At 35.1% G+C, this 17908-nt stretch overlaps 1 long non-coding RNA gene across 1 annotated transcript in view; it reads right to left on the bottom strand.

Moving 5' to 3' along the window:
* Positions 1-2889: 2889 nt before the first annotated feature.
* LOC149257913 (uncharacterized) overlaps positions 2890-17908 on the bottom strand; it is a 48950-nt gene continuing 33931 nt past the window's right edge. Inside the window, exons 2-3 of the long non-coding RNA XR_016256764.1 lie at positions 8717-8832; positions 2890-3446 (exon numbers count right to left, since the gene is read on the bottom strand). This is a non-coding gene — a long non-coding RNA (uncharacterized LOC149257913). The remainder of the gene's footprint in view (positions 3447-8716; positions 8833-17908) is intronic.

Here is a 17908-nt window from a genome sequence, read left to right as displayed (position 1 = left end):
TATACTGTCTACAAAAACATTTCAATTTTTAAATTTAACGGTTTGCAGAACCTATGCATTTTACTGAAAATTTTAGAAAAGTAAGCCTGTCTTGTCCCATTCAAGACAAGTCACATAACACAAGATCATGCCAAGCTCTATCATATGTAAGTGTTTAATTCTTTTAATTAAACAAAGCTCTCCCAGCATCATCACTCCCATGTCATATCTTCTCAAAATTTCCCTGTTTCCTAATTTTAGGGGTCACATTTCCATCACATTTACATTTCAAATTCAGGTTTCCATTTCCCCATATCATGCAACTTAGTTATAGAGGTATTCCTGCTTCACCAAATTTCGTCATCCAACATTTTCCTTGGTCGTCCATGGCCACATAGTAGGTGTATTGTCCCTTCCATCTTATTTAGAGAGATCCAATTCTGCCATTAGGAGACAGTCCATATATGGTGAAGAAGGAATCTAAACCCTTTCAACCATTACTTCCCTTCTAAACTTATTGACATCCTTTCTATTCATGTGAGTTGTGCAACATCCAAGTCCCATAAAGGAACCCACTTCTCGTCGATAAGAGTTATCACTTAATTCCATTTCCCAAGATTCAAGTCACAAGATTTTGGTCCCATCCATTCACAAGAGATTTCATACTTTATATTCCCTTTCAAGTTCATCTCTTAAGGCCCTAATCAGTATAGGTTACCTATCCTCCCCTAAAATTTGCAATTTCATTAACTACTCTCTATACTCTTGCACTAACATATCCTTTTGTTTTAAATTATAAAATCACCTAAACAAGGCCTAATAATTCCCTCAACTCGTTGTCTGGGACTTAATCTTCTTCTCAACAAACTTTACTCTTCTGGGTCAATCTTCAACTATGTCCTCAATGTCAAATTATTGCTTCTTGAACCCAATCTATTACTACATCTAGGTTTTAAATCTCCTCAAGAAAGTAAAACTTCACACCTCATTTGGGTTCATTGTTTCAATATTGCTTCTATGAGCTCTTCTAAAGCATCAAGTGCTTCAATCAGAGTGTTGGCAGGCAATAATTGCTCTTCCATCTTCAAAATCCTTAATCTCTTCTTTATAGCCTCTACCCTTTTGCATACTTGTCATCACATACCCCCTAACGTGAATAATCTACCTTCCCCTTCTTCACCAACAAAAATAACTCTGCTTGATCATCGTCTGCAACCAGGCTTTGGTTTCAAGTGGGATTCTGCCCTTTTCATCTGAAGCTCTATTCAGAGTTCTGGTTACCTCTGTACATTTCACCTCTGACTCATTTTGACTACAAGTTCCTCCGGATTTTCGGGTTTTCTTTCTAATTTATTGGACTACTAGAGGAATTTTTCCATTCTTTGGCCCTTGGCATTATCTGTGGAATCCCATCCTGCATTGGGAGACATAAATTTGTAGTGGCAAACCCTCATATAAGTTGGGTCAGGTTTTTTGCATTTTCAGGCCTATTCTCCTTTGTCTGAGCACATCAATTCTGAGACTGTCATGTATATTTATAATCAAGAGGTAAAGCAAGACTTTCAGGGGCACAAGCAGTTAATCAAGGACAACAGGGATGCCCTTGGCACAATTACGGTGAAGTCACAGACTCATGATCACCAAATTTCCTCACAAAATGATACTATTATGGGGATTCTGCCCCATTTGAATCAAAGGGTGATGCAGTTGGAAATGGAATGTGCTTTCCTAAGAAGCACACAGTAAAGTCAGAATGATATTTCAGGTGCTTCCAATCACATAAACTTGGACTCTGCAGAGATTGGAGAAATCAGGGAAGAAGACACTGTGTGGCAGCTCTTTGAAGCCATGGAAATAGGAGATTTGGAACCAGTGCACTCTACCCAAGGAATGGAAGAAGCTGACAGCTGTAACATCTTTTATTATTCTGATTTATTTCAAGGTTTTACTAATACTAGGAAGCTTTTACAGGATTTATACTTGTGTGAACTGTTGGAAATCTTTGTTAGCAGTCTTTTGTAAGCTGGGAATTTTAGACATGGAGTTGGAATGCCTAGCTTATCTGGAATTTCAAAGAACAATGTACTTCTGCTGTTACGTAGGGTAATTGTTTATATATATTCAATTAAAAAAAAATTATTTTACAATCATTTAACAATTAATTTATAACCAATCAACTATTAAATTAATACAAAACATCGATACTTTATAATAAAAACATGATATGACCATTAAACTAACATTCAAGAATCTCATGAGGCCACAAAAAAACACCCCTTACAATGTGTAGAACTACAACACCCACAGATCAGTAGAGCTCCTAATCAAATATCCAAGATTATTGCCATGCACATTCCAGACCCATGTAAATACACAAAAACAAATTCTCCATGCCTTTCTCAAACAGTGAATCGAACTTTCTTATTAAAAGAGTTTTTATTTTAATTCCCTCAATACAAATACTAAGCATGCCTTGGGGGACTTTCTGGTGATCATTAAGCAGTGATAAAACTTGCAATATTTGTTTTCCAAGCTACATCAATTGAAGTTGTTTCCCACATCACAGAAACTCCTTTATGACACTGGCACAAAACTATATTATCATAAGCTTTATTAAGTATGCATTTAAGTTCCTCTTTTACAACTAGTTGAGAAATGCCTTTGTCACTCAATTAAAATATTGCTCATAGTTAAATGCTATCAGATCTAAAGTAACAGCCAAGGAGTGTGCCCTCCTAGCTGGCATAACTCAAGTAAATAATGACTTTCCAGCAGGTCACCCTAATGTAACTCCTCATTGAGGGTGCCCTTCATGTAATTAGTAAAGTTAACTCCCTCATGAACCTCTAACGCTGGTTGTAACTATTTATACCAGCAGGACTGCAGATCCAAAAATAATTGAAATAACCATCTCAAGTACTGTGCCTTCCTCTGCTGTCATAAATGAATGTGGACAGGCCCAAAAGTAGCATCAAATCAGCACCTTTCCTCTGCTGTTAAGTTATCCCTGCTGCTGGTTATAACTCCCATCACAAGCATGCCCAATTTCTTGTTGTAGACACTGTGTTTGGGCTTCAAAGGAGTGCCCCATATCTTGATATATCTCCTCAAAAGAACACTCGAACTTCTGAACATAACCCACAGCCACATACTTTTACTGCAGTGCCCTATCTTATGCAAATCTGCCCTGGAAACAATGGGAAACATGCAGGAATGTGGCACAAATGTCCATGATTGAAGTGGCCACAAATCGACTTTGATTTAACTTGAAAGATATTATCATGAAAGGTACTTCGAGCTTTTGCATCCTTGGTAGAAGTAATGAAGGAACTTCCCTACGTTTATTTTTACTATGCCCTTAATCAATACCGGTGTGGAAAGAAGTTGAACATTAGACCTCACTTCAGCGTTTGTGGGATAAATTGATCTTGGAAGATTGCTTTCAAGAGCACTTTAATAGAAGAGAGCTGAAGGAAAATATAACAATGCATAGTGACAACAACAAAATAGATTCATGTTAGAATACTTTAATATGATAAAATATCCTGATTGAAATTGATTATTTTTATTCTACCTCAAGTTTGAATGCACATCCTTGAAAAATAACACAAAATCAAATATCAGTGATAAGACTTTGGGCATAAAGAGAGCATCTTTATTTTTCTATTAGCATAAAGAGTTAATAATGCACGCACATGTTAATAATGCATGCATGCTCATGAAAATGAGGATGTAGCATGACAAGAAGAAATGAACCATTTAAGACAAACCTTGTCATGCTAGCAAGGATTCTAAGGATTTCAAAATATCACCTTTTAGTAAGATTGACTAAAGAAACCCTAGAAAATGGTTTTTCCTGTTACATTTTCAAAAACATTGCTATATCCAGCGATTCTGATTGCAGTTGACTGTTAGTGTTTTCCAGAGCTACTGCTGACATCTTGAAAGAGGGATTGCATTGGTTGGAGGGTTCCAAATAGAGAGAACACTCCTATGCTTATCCAGATCTCCATCAACAAGAGGCAATATCCAGGAAGTCAAATCATGTGTGCTAAATGTTTCCTCCTATGGCCACACAGTGTGAATCATCAACTGGTATACTTATTTGACAGGATTGCATTTGTGATTTCAACAAACATTTTTGGTTGAAGTGATTCTAATGTCTCCACAAATAGTTAACACAACTTTCTCTTCTTCCTTTTGATTCTATCCATTCCAAGCTATGGATGGTCTCCATATTTTTTAATTCTAGCCATTCCAACTTATCAGTGCTCCTTCTGCTAGCTAATGCTCGTATATGATGGATGAAAAATCGTAATCCTTCTGCTCCAGGGTGCTGAACCAACATCTCTTGCAACAGCCCTAAACCCAAGTGAGTTTAGTTGATTGTGTTTTTTAAAATGCCCTCTAGTATGTTGGAATCTCCTGCTTATAACCTCCACTTTTCACATGGAATTTGTAAGAATTTTCTTATTTCTTTCATCTAGTTAATCAGAATAAGATCTCTATTGGATCTAAGTAATAAGGTCTCAACAGTCAATTTTATTTGAGGAGTCAGTGTGATCAATCAATGAGATCTAAGATGGAATGAGTTACATTTATTTAATGTATAAATCTGTGATTCTGAATTAATAAAAAATGAGAGTGTGTGTTTACTGTTCTCAATTTTTAAACTATGTCCTTCAGTATTCATGTTTTTGTTTTTCATGTCTTCATTTTTACATTGTATCAGTGCATATGTTGACCATGCTTCCACTACAATGGTGGTAGCAACATTAGCAACATTAAAATCAATTTCTCCTTTTATCTTTTTTTTGGATGAGTGAGCATCTATGGTGGGAAGTATGTCCAACTCATACAAGTCTGTTGCAGCTTTTTGGAGGTGATGCTTTCAGCTTATGAAGCTACAAGTTGTAAATGTTGCTCAAGGAAAATGGGTCATGGAGCATTGCAAGTAGTACTAGGCCCAAGCCTATACCACCACAAGATGTTGTAGAAACTGAAAGGTTAAGAAGTGAAAAGCCCATGCAACTACTGTATTGAATATTGAAAATTTGGTTGTAGCTCAAGTAAAAGGGAAAAATAAGCATATGAAAGATTGAAAACTTTCTATGAGAACAAGGATTCGCTTGTCAATTTTTAGGTAAACTGTCAAATTATCCAGAACTGTCAGCCCAGAGATTTATCATTAATCACTCATTTGCTTGACACAAGTTGCACTTTAAATATTTAAGCGTGGCAAGCCAATTAATAAACATTCACTCAAAATTTGCATAATTTACTTCAATGTTTTTAAAGGTTTCATCAAACTTGCTATACCAGTAAATTCCAGCCAAACGCTGTTATATTAGACACAGAGAGGAAAGGGATCCGCTTTTCTCCAAATACTCCTCAACCATCAAATTATCCAAATTTTCTGGCCCGATTTATAATAGCAACGGCCTGAATAAGCACTCATGTTTCGGCCAGTTAAAGCAGGACAAAGATAAATTAAATGTATGCAAGCAAATTAATATACACACTCAATTTGCTTATTATAGGTTCCATATTTCCAACATTTTGCCAAAGTTACTGTGTCCGTATAAGCTAAAAGATTAAAGTTGTATCTTTCAGAAAATTAGAGTCAATTACTCTGATCATGAAGTTCTATTTTCTTGTATGATAAAAGCAAAAAACATCTAGACAAGGATTTTAATATGAAGATGGAGGATTTTCAATCCTAGCCAAGGATTGTAGGAAAAAGTGTACAGGAGAAGTAATGCCAAAGCGAATCAAATAAAAATGCGAATTTTACTCAACTCATGGAAACAACTTTCCGTTTTGCTGGATGCATTGGAACCTATAAAAGCTATACTGTTCTGTAGGTTCTTTTTAATGCTAAAGTATTCTTTATGTCTGATTACTAATTAGCAATGGTGGGTTGTTTAAGGCATCAGGGTTAGTAATTTGTATAAACTTGAAAATGTAGCAGATGATGAATGTATACATGTATGCTAAATGTTGTACAAAAGTAAGGAAATTATCCTGTTCCTTTAGCTCATGGGAGGTGGAAAGAGCAGAAGGGTGACCTTAAGAGTTGTTGAGGCTTCCTAACCCTGAGCGTTTACACTTGCAGGTCCCGAGGAGGTTGAGTAGACTTAGGTTGGACAATGGACTCAGATTTCTCTTTAAAATATGGTTAATGCACTGTAGAGATCCATATTTTATTTTAACCAGATTTAGTGATGCCCCTATTATGGTTGGAATTCTACATCGAATATATGAAGAGAACAACAACAGTATTGATTATGTTGAACAGCGCAGAGTATAATTTACCTATTAAAAATGGAAGAGTGACCTTGCCTGATCAGCAATATCTTCACTTGTCTATAGATGCAAGAATGAGCCCGCCGAGATTCAGCACCGTGAGCAGACCTGCGAGGTGAGCCAGCACCGTGAGCGGGATGCAGTGTATGCTCAAGAGGGGTTGCAGAGGAGCTTCGACAGGAGCGCGAATGGAGCAAATGGCTCTTTGGCGCGAGCGTTCGTTTGAAAATGCGCCAGCACAGCGGGTGCCAGCTCAGAGGTGGTGGGTCTCCCGTTCCCGGAAAACGTTTGATGCGATGGGCAGTCAAGCTCCCATAGAAACGATGGATGGCGGATGGAAGGGCATGGGCATGGATGGTAAGGGGGGCCTCCATACGGGCATTTGACGCCCTATGGCAGGCTAGTTAGCTCTTACCATAACCATCTTTGTCCATGTCTAGCTATTAAGAAAAAATATTCAGTCACATAGCACAATTTGAACCTCTCTGTTACAAGGATGTAGGTTATTAACAAAATTGTGTTTGTTGATTTCTTTTAATTGTCATGTAGTTCGGAAAATGCAAATTCTTTCACAATGAAGATAATACTCTGCATATTATTAAGTAATTGTGTAAATTGAAATGTGTGCAACTTTTATAGACTACAGCAAATACTGTTGCAACCAGAGGAAGAACTGTTGAGAAATGATTCTGCAGATGCTGCCCTAGAAGCAACTGCTCCTAAGCCAAAGAAAACTATTGGAAAAATTAAGGTTCAAGGTATGGTAGCATCTGATTATTTTCATGGTTATTTTGTATTATAAAAATGTTTATAATGTACAAACACATATCAAAAACTTAAAAAAAAATGAGAATTTTGGTTCTTGAAATTGCTTTCCAGGATTGCTTCAGATTGGCATGTTCCAAACTTCTCAATTTTGCCAAGGCTGGTACAACAAATCCTTCCACTTTATACCAAGCAAGGACTTCAACAAAAACTTTCTAAACCCTAAATAAGGCATTCACAATCACTATAAACATTAACTAACAAGCCATAGCAAAGCATCCCAATGAAGTGTCTCCCCAAAAACAACAATCTGTCATCACATCAATTGTCCAACCCACAATTCATTTGTCACAGGTAATCTGCTAAAAAAGAGACTGAATCAAGGTTCCAGTAGTTTGTTCCAAGGAACTATGGTAGGGCTATTCTTCGTACTATAAAAAAACTGAACTCGCACTAGGTAACAATTCTGCTCCTGACTTGGCATAGGTTCTATTCCAAGCTCTGTACAGGTTATCTAGAGAAAAAGAGTTCAGAGGTCATAGGTATATTTATGTGATATATGAGCTTCCTAAAAGACTACTTCTCTGAAGAATGTGAGCTACAGGAAAACCATAATTTCAATGAAAAATGTGAGCTAGGCCCATAATCTCTATGAAAAATGTGAACTACAAAAGAACCATAATCTCAATGAAAAAAACCGAGCAAAAGAAAAGCCATAATGTCTGTGTGATGCGAATTAAGCTTTGTAGAGGCTTACCTAGAGAAAAAGAGTTCAGAGGTCCAAGGTATATTTATGTGATATATGAGCTTCCTAAAAGACTACTTCTCTGAAGAATGTGAGCTACAGAAAAACCATAATTTCAGTGAAAAATGTGCGCTACCAAAGAACCATAATCTCTGAAAAAGGCGTGCTACAGAAGAACCATAATCTCTATGAACAATGTGAGCTACAGAAAAACCATAATCGCTGTGTGATGTGAGTTAGTAAGATGCTGAAATCTGCTCCAGGTGCAACGAAAATCACAGAAATCTTGTTTTAAGTGTCATGGAAAATCACAAAATCCAAGCTCAAAGTTCTGTATTATCAATCCCAAGATAGCTACCGAAGTTTAGCCAGCAACAGTTTGCTGTTTATTTATACTTCCAGCCTATAGTTGAAGGACTGCTGTCATCCAACACTCATTTTTGTCCCATTAAAGGACAATTATGGTAATGGCTGTCAATCTCCCCCTTTTATGATTGTGATCATAGAAACAAAGTTGTCGGTGCTAGAAAGTATGAAATAGGAAATCCTATATAGCCTATATTTCAAAAAGATCAACAGTATTCTGTTGTCAATATGCTCAAGACACATGAAATGTAACTCAATTTTTGTCTCATACTAGAGTAACAATTTTTTTCATCTCAAAGAAAGCAACAGTTTTATCCTTGAAAATAAAAGATGAGTTTACGTTGAATTAAAAAATAAATGATTCCATAACAAATGGATCGTATATCATTACAATATAAAAACAAGTTATTACTTTAAGACATGAAAACAATAAATGAATGCCTAAAATGATAGGATATGATGCATAACCATAACCACATAACAATCATGACCATGATGTAAGATATACTAACTAGTGTCAACATTAATGCAACTGGTGACGTTCACTACACTAACCTGCAGTAATTCATTACCAGATAGAATGTACTTCTCATCTGCTCTGGATATTGACCTGAATGTGCTTGCAATTCATTGAGTGTAGTGGGATCATGATAATAAGAAACCTATATAGTCTGTATTTCAAAAAGAGTTTCCAAACAGTCTTCTGTTGTCAGTGTACTCAAAATACACGAAATGTAACTCAATTTTCATCTCAAACAAAAGTAACACATTTTTCCTCAAAATAAAACAACAGTTTTTTTCCTTTAAAAAATAAAGAATTCGTAACAAATGAACCGTGTATAGCATTGAAATAAAAAAAGGTTATTTGCGCATCCAATAAATGATTGCTCATGATGCTAAGATATGATGCATAGCAACATAAAAATCATGACCATGATCTAAGATAGACTAAGTAATGTCAACATTAATGCAACTCAAGACGTTCACTGCACTAACCTGTCATATATAATGACTTTTAGTGTATATAACTTCATCCATTGCCGGAAACAACCAAATAAAGAGTAGCCTTAACAATACTATATGATACAAAAAATATACATTATTTATGACAAATCATTGCATTATAAATTACTATAAAAAAGCAACATTTATATTCATAATACAGTGAAAACATACATAAATAGAACAATGTTCAAGTGGTATATTGCCAAAGTCATAAGGCAGCTTCAGGCTATGTAATAGCATGTACACAATGTGAAAACAGGAATTTGGAAAAAACAAAATTTTGGAGCAGGTTCATTCTATTATGGAATAACATCATCACCATCTGTGAAGGAGAAACAAGTTCCATTTCGCAGAGGACACTGATTAATGTCCGGTGGCCAGCCAGTCCAAAATCAACAATAGGGAAATAAGACAAAAAGCAAAAAATCAAAAATTGCCAAAACAAAACTATATCACAGGAAGAAGAAGGTCCCCCATGATATAGATATTGTTTTCCCAGAAGATTTCCATGTACCATATACCTATATCTTTGAACAATCCTTTTTTTGAAAGGTTGTCAGCTAGCGGATTTTGTGATCTTCCTATGTGTTGGATAGAAAAGCCATTCTGAAGTTGCCAGTAAAACGCGATTCTCTTTAGCCATTCAGTTAAAAAAGGATTGTTTATGGAAGCTTTACTTACATTGCTGTGCATTTAAACTTAAATTTCCACCCCTGACCTACCAAGTACTGTCAACGGTCCATGTTTTATCTTTTTCATCTCATGGCTTAAATTGTATTTAGCTTTAAAATGTTATTAAAATTAAAATGTTATTTTAATTAATATTTTTAAATATAAATTTCTCATTTATTTAAAAAATAAAATATTTGCATTTTTCAATTTATGCCTTACGGCGTTTACTTTGCAACATCTGATGCAAATGCTAGTTAATGATATCTTCCAGTTTAATACAGACTCTATCTGTCGTGCGCACACAGCTGCAGGGATCCACACCCTCAAATGTGGACTTCCACCCTAGGTCTCTGCACACTTAGCTGCAGAGCCTCTATCTATGCTAAAACCTGAAACTCTTAGAATTCTCTACCAAAACTCCAATGCTTCCTTCTTCTCCTAACTACTCCTTCTGGAGCTTACTTACTTACCTCCTTTTTATACAATTCCATGGTCCACGGACCATGGGTAGATCTTTATAGCCGACTTGACACTTTACAAAATGAGGGTGGACAACCCTTTATGACTTTTGACACCTTTGCGCTCCGCGACCACAAAATGTAGAGACTTTACAATTTTATTACATGATTGTCCCAAAACATGGGCTTTTAGCCCTAAAACTGCTCTTGGGGGAACCCGTTCCCAACAATCTTGCTCATTATTCCTATGAGTATGCAATGATTATGAGAATTTGTAATCCATATAATTTTTCCCTAGTCTCTTTTGATTTTGCTAAGAAAAATATATAAGCTTAGAATATTTCTAGTGGGCCATGATGCCTTTTTATTTAGTGATTTTTTTGAGAATATTTCCAGTGGGCCATGATTCCTTTTTATTTAGTGAATTATTTTTTCTTCATTGTTTGTCTTTGTTGTATGTGCCTATCTAGTGTTATAGTTGACATTTTCCAAGGGTTCCTTTCTTAATAAGTTAGGTTGATGTAGGACAAGGGGAGAATATGCTAACATCTTTTATGTATAACAATCAAATAAAGATTGGAATTAAATGAAAAATTAGGAAATATTAATTTAACAAATAAATAAATAATTATTTACTTAACAAATAAAAATATAAGGAATATGGATCATTATTTTAGTTCAAAATTTCTTAAAATAATTTATTTTATCTTTTTTAAATGTTTTTTAGGAAAACAAAAAAGAGAAAATCACAATTAAGCTTGCTCATTATTCCTATGGGTATGCAATGATTATGAGAATTTGTAATCCACATAAATTTTTCCTTGTCTCTTTTGTTTTTGCTAAGAAAAGCATATAAGCTTAGAATATTTCTAGTGGGCCATGATGCCTTTTTATTTAGTGAATTTATTTTTCTTCATTGTTTGTCTTTGTTGTATGTGAATATCTAGTGTTATAGTTGGCCTTTTCCAAAGCTTCCTTTCTCAATAAGTTAGGATGATGTAGGACAAGGGGAGAATATGTGAATATCTAAAAGAAAAATCAGGACATATTCATTTAACAAATAAATATATAAATAAATAACAAATTATTGACTCAACAAATAAAAATATAAGCAATATGGATCATTTTTTTAGTGCAAAATTTCTTAAAATATTCCATTTAATCTTTTTTAAATGCTTTTTAGGAAAATGAAAATGATAAAATTGCAATTAAGCTTTCTCATTATTCCTATGAGTATGAAATGATTATGAGACTTTGTAATCCACATAAATTTGTCCTAGTCTCTCTTACTTTTTTGATAAAAGTATATAAGATTAGAATATTTCTAGTGGGTCATGATGACATTTTATTTAGTGAATTATGCTTAGAATATTTCTAGTGGGCCATGATGCCTTTTTATTTAGTGAAATATTTTTTCTTCCATGTTTGTCTTTATTGTATGTGCCTATCTAGTGTTAGAGTCATTCTTTTCCATAGATTCCTTTCTCAATAAGATACCTATAATGAGTTGCAAGCTCACATAGGGATTTTTGTTTTCCAGTTTCTATATAAGGGAGTTCTTTTATGTACTTTTAAACATTGTGAGAAATACCAATACTTTTGCATGGTATCACAATAAAATTCCTTTTGCCCTAAATATTTTTGTTTTTGTTAATGGAATCTCAGAATTGTTTCTGACTTCAAATCCTATGTTATCATGTTTGGTCAGATTTGAGAATGGTCATACCTATGAGTTATTCTTATCAAGGGGTTTTTGGGTTAAACTTGGCACTAAATTTTTGAACATTCATTTTTTTGCTCTAGGGTTGTTAAGCATTTACTTTGAAACCATGTGATGCATTTTTGTTTGACCCACTGATTTTTACATTGGTGGATGGTTTTATACAAATTCTTTCTTGAACCCTTGGTAGATGGTTTTATACAAATGCTTTCTTAAACCCTTGAGAAGTGTCGGCCTTTGGCCACTAACTAATTTGTTTTTCTTTTCTTTTTTCAAATTGCAGAAATGACGAAGAAAATGAGTCAGCTAGTTTTGGTCTCCATTGTATGGATTGCCATCATGCTCTTTCTCATCGGACAGTTAGCTGCTGAGCATCAACCTTGGTGTGTGCATCTGACTGACTGTACAAATTGCCCAACGGATTATGGGTGGTCATGCGATGAAACTACTCTACAATGCTGCACATAGAGCAACAATGTGCACTTCATGTGACCAAGGCCCTCGCATTTAAATATATATATATATATATATATATATATATATATATATATATATATATATTGTTAGGATTTTCAATATTTGAATAAATATTTCTTATATGTCGCTAGATGTTCTTATTATTTAAAATTTTTCTTATGCTTTGTCATTTTTTGTTTCTCCTTGCAATAATGACAAGATGACAAGATAATCAAGGAACCGTAAAATCACTAGTTTGTAATGTTTTAATAAATATTTGTTATATGTAGCCATAATTAATAGATTAAATGGTTTTTAACTTTTGGCCATAATTTTGAGTGAGATAGTAATTGTTTTATTATTTGAAATTAATTTTTCAATATATAAATGGATTAAACACACTTGAACATTTCAAATTAAATAAATTAAAGTTATATTTTTAAACATTCAGTTTCAAACCCCTATAGGGGTGGTTGAATGTAATAATTACGTTGGATGGCTTAACATCACTCTAACGGGACGAAGGAGACTTGTTGGGTGTATGGAGAAACTGGAGGGGAGCATTTCACATGTTGAATTCCATCTTCATGGAGATTTTGGTAACCATTCCTCCAGATATTTTTATGAGCCTCATCATTGGGTAACTATATGGACCTTAATTCACCTCCTAGCTTAGTCAAATAAACTCTTCTCACAATTTATTACATATTTTGTTTAATGAGATAATCCAAAGTGATATATTATGCCTAGTGGACTAATGTGCATTGAATGCAGGTTTGTGAGAGAATATCCTGGATTTTTGGATAATTAAGGGCTGAAACTCGAATGAGACAAGGAGGATAGATTGTAGGAGCTAGATCCTCCTCATTTAGTCCTCCCTCATTCGAATATTCCTCCATCGATCACAATAGCTCAAAGTACAAGCAGCCAACTCATGGAGATCAAAAGGCAGCCAAGCAAGTGACAGTCAAAGAGCTAGTTTATCTCGAGTTTGGGAGTCGAGCCTCCCTAGATTTAAGGAAGTCGTTGGAGACTTCAGTTGTATAAATAAAGAGGCCTAGAGCCTCATTAGGATTCGAATTTTTGTTGTAAAAACACTAGTCATTTTCGAGTTCAAGACTTGTGGAAGACATTGCTATGTAATTTTATGTTTTCATAATGAGAATGAGCATTTCCTTGATCCAACACTGAGTTAACTCAGAGGGTTGAAGCTCTTGGGTTAGGGCCCAACCCTAGCAGCAAAGGCTCCTCTTCTTGTATTTTTATGCTTAGATTTATTTCATAGATTAATGGTTGAATTGTCTTTAGAATTATTTCACTGCAAGTAGTGTAGATTTGATTAGTTTGCTTTCATTTGTTCTCTATTTCACCAGTAGTTTAGAAGAGATAAAGGAATATCAAAAAGATACCAATAGGTGTTTGTTGGGTCGTTAATATACCATTATTATTGTCACTTTTGAACGCTTATTCCACCCATTTCTACCATTCTTCATCACGTCATTTATCATAATTTATCATATAATTCTATTTTACAATGATTTATGCTCTTATGCAAAAATATTATTTATTCTCCTTTATTTCTAATAAATTGATGTTTATGCATGATTTTATCAATGAAAGTTTAATAAATTGGTTATAACATTATTCACCATTTTTAGCCTTCAAGATAATTTCCAGATTGAAGATTTGATCATTAAAAGTGCCAACTCAGAAATGCGCTGGAATAAGAAGTGACAGTTTTGCGGTTGAGATTCTGAGAAAATGAAGCAGAATATGGAAAATCCGAAACATGGGTTTTATCCAGAACGGACCCAATTAACTTTAACAAAGAACGACTTGCCCAAATTCGGCTTGTACTGAGAGAAACGCAGGGTTCTTTGAGCACGATTTTCTCAGATTTGTTGTTGCGGCCGTCCTCCAAATCTCAGCTGCAAAGCCAAATTCGTCTTGCTCTTGTTGAAAGATGGATGGAAATATATCTTCTTGTTGATCAATTGGTTGGAAACAATCCAATTTTGTAGTAGGAATCATGTTGTACTTATCTTTATTGTAACTTCTCTCTGATCTCTCTCTATTTAAATGAAAACAAAGATCACAGAGGGGAATGGAAGGATGATTTGGGGATGGAAAAATGATGGAATTGAGGATTTAGAATTAGAGATTTAGAATTAAGAATTCATGATAGGATAGGAGGAAGAAAGGATTGTTTTAGGCTGTAAGTCTCAAAGCTGTTGCTGTTGTAATGATTTTACCATTTAATGATTAATACCTGATTTGGGAGGAGTTGTTCATTCTTTTCATCTGAAGTAGCCCAGCAGCATCCGCTGGCGGCTAAGGGCCCAACCTCTGGTGGAGTACGCTACTGCTGTATTATATCTTTACGATTCATGTGTGGTTTGATTTCTTTCATTTAATCTGTTTAGTAATCTGACGCCCTTTACTGTTTTACATATCAGCGCTGTTATATATACTTGATTGGATACTATCGTTATCAACAACAGGAATGCTATGTTATCATTTTAACTTTGTATCACATTGCTGTTCCTTTTTATAGTTGATATAACATTGTTGTTCCTTACAGATTTTCATTCGATTACAGATTAACCGCGCTGCATGTTCCTACATCGGTACAACTGTATGATGTATTCTGAAATTGTGACTGTTGTTTATTCGAGATTGTTGTTCCGTTACAATTGCTGTTACTTTATAGCTGTGATTCATGCATATTGTATCAAAGCTCAGATTACTATTCCTTTTAATGATAAGTGTGTTGCGTGCTTGATTTGGGTTGTTGTACATTCAAGTTTAATCTGCTATTCCATTTCCGTGTGCTGTCCGGTTTATTCTTAGAGTAAATATTGCTATTAATTTGGCTTTGCTGTTGATTTCCATTAATTAGAGTTTGGTGTTCAGATTCCTTTAATTACAGTTTGCTGCCCATTTACTTCGCCCTTCATTTCCATTGGTTAATTGCAATAGTTTGCTTTTAAATAGTTTTCCTAATTTACTTTCAATAACAGTTTTAGTTCAAATTCTATCTCCTTTTAATTGCTTTAAAGCAGAACTGTCAACTGTAGAGAACATTGGTTATTGCTTCCTCGCTCCCAGATTGATTGTCTTGTTCTAGTTTGATTTCAATTGCATCAATCTCTAGAGGAATGAGTTATTGCTACTGTATCCTCAATTGATGTTTGCTGAGTGAATAGTTGGATTTCAGAGCATTTGAGTTTATGTTATTGTTAGATTTCTTTTTCAAGCATTCATTTACTTTTGGATTTTAAGCACTATACTGCAAAACATTACTCTTGAGTAAATAGCTGCCTCAGACTGAGTACACTCTTGAAATAAAAAGTCGTCCCTGAGTTGATAATTAATGTGAAGGTAATTAGGAGTTAAATAGACACCTTTTTATCGCTCGACAGTGTTTTTGGCCTCACTCCTTCCTTCAGGGATCATGGTTTGAGGAAAGAACTCCTATGCAGCCCCAAAAAGACAGAATTCTAGTTTCTCATGGAATTTAGGGTTTTCTGTACTTAGGCCAACATTTTATCAATTTGCAAGAGTAGGATTTAGTCATCATTTCTTACATCTTTGGTCTTACATTAGATCTCATCAAGGATTCCATCTTATTCTGCAAGTCTTCCTCCTGCATGAAGTAGATAGCTAGCTCATGATTTTTTTTTTTTAAATCATTGAAATTCTTCTTCTTTACATGACTTTTGGGTAAATGTCAATGTTTGATGCAGTGCATGTGTTTCAGAAGTACAGAGAGATTTCATAGACAACAACCTTATTACAAATTCATCCACCCATGATATTCATTTTCTTTAACTAAAACCCTCACGAATTTCATCATTTCACAAGGAAACTTCTTCGAGCTTGTTGAGCAAATCCAACCATCTCCCAACCTTGGTTTTGAGTTCTGAAGTGGTCCTAGGCACTCCCTTGCCTCATTCCATCCACCAACCACCTTCCCTAAGCCTTCCATCACCTTCAACACCCATCCTTTTGCTCTCGGTTGTATCCTTTAGAAATACAGGGGATCATGTAGGTTTTCAGGACATCCTGTAGGTTTTTTAGGACATTCTGTAGGTTTTCCTGTAGTGGCCTGTGTTGAGGCCGAATTGAGGTAAAATCCTCTAGGAATCTAGAAAAGGTCGCCTACTGGTCTCCCCAACCTTCTAACCATTCACCATCATCACTAAGCCACCTACCACATCACCAAAAGAGATCAGCTTTCACACTTTCACATAAAAAATACAAAAAGAAAAACAAAATTATTTTAGTCATTTACATGCACAGCAGTAGAATGTTTGATGTTTTGAATTTGCATGCTTAGGATAGTAGGATGGAATACATGTTAACTTAGCATTCTTCTGAAGCATAGCCTCTTAGGAGTTAGTTAGAAAATGGTGTGTTTTTAGCATTTGATTTCAGTCTTTTTCCTTACTACAGTAGACAAGCTTTCTCATAGACTAGATGTCTCCTTCCCTCATTAGGTATCAAGATTCTTTTGAATCCATAGAAGTCTGGCTTAAAAAACCCTAGTGGTCTATCGCCAGCTAAGCAATGACAAAGAGAAGACCCACCAATTTTACTTGTGTATACATCATTGTCACCTCCAAGTTTGTACGAACCTTGGGTTGATAAAGGAAAGTTGGTAGCCCCAGGAGTTGCAACATTCTTGCTGCAATACTCATGCTCATCACTTTTTGGCACCGTTGTCAGGGAGGTGTCTGAGTAATAAGTGCTTACTTCTTTCTTTCTTCCATTTCTTTTCTTTGATATTATGCTATTAGTTTCATTTTTGCAAAAGTAATTTAGTTTGCTTTCTTTTCCATTATGCATTCTTTGATTTCCTTTCCATTCTATAAGTACGATTTCATTCAAGCAGTTAGTTTTCATTCAGTGAGTTAGTTTCTATTCAGTCTGCAATTTTAATTCTGCAAATTATTTTCAAATCATGAAGAAAAAACACAAAACAAAACATAAACACTTCTTTCATGCCTCATAGGAATAGGGATAACTTAGGGAAAGTTTTTGGAAATACCCCCACCGCTTCAAATAGCCAACCTTCCCTCTTCTTCGGTGGTTGTGAATTGGAGGAAACCTTAGGTGAGAAACCAGAGATATTTGAAGAGCCTAAAGGGGGAGAAGAAGAAGAAGAACCCATTCCTACTGACCCAATCGACGAGAATGGAAATGATAGATGAAATAGAGAAAGTGTTGAGGGTGCCTTCCCCATCAGAGAAACTAATGGGGATACCAGGATTAAGAATATAATCCCCTCTGCCCTTCCTCATTTCCATGGCCTGACCTCAGAATATCCAGACAATTTCTTTTTTGAGTTTATTGTCATATGTAGAACCTATGATTACACCAATGATGAGAAGAAATTGAAACTATTCCCATCCACTCTCAAGGATGCAACTTTGT

The sequence above is a fragment of the Pinus tabuliformis genome, chromosome 6, assembly GCF_031772625.1.
Source record: "Pinus tabuliformis cultivar Carrire ecotype Pingquan chromosome 6, CPIR1, whole genome shotgun sequence".
Taxonomy (NCBI): Eukaryota; Viridiplantae; Streptophyta; class Pinopsida; order Pinales; family Pinaceae; genus Pinus; species Pinus tabuliformis.
Note: the sequence above shows the minus strand (reverse complement) of the source record. Positions and strands in the feature narration are given on the sequence as shown.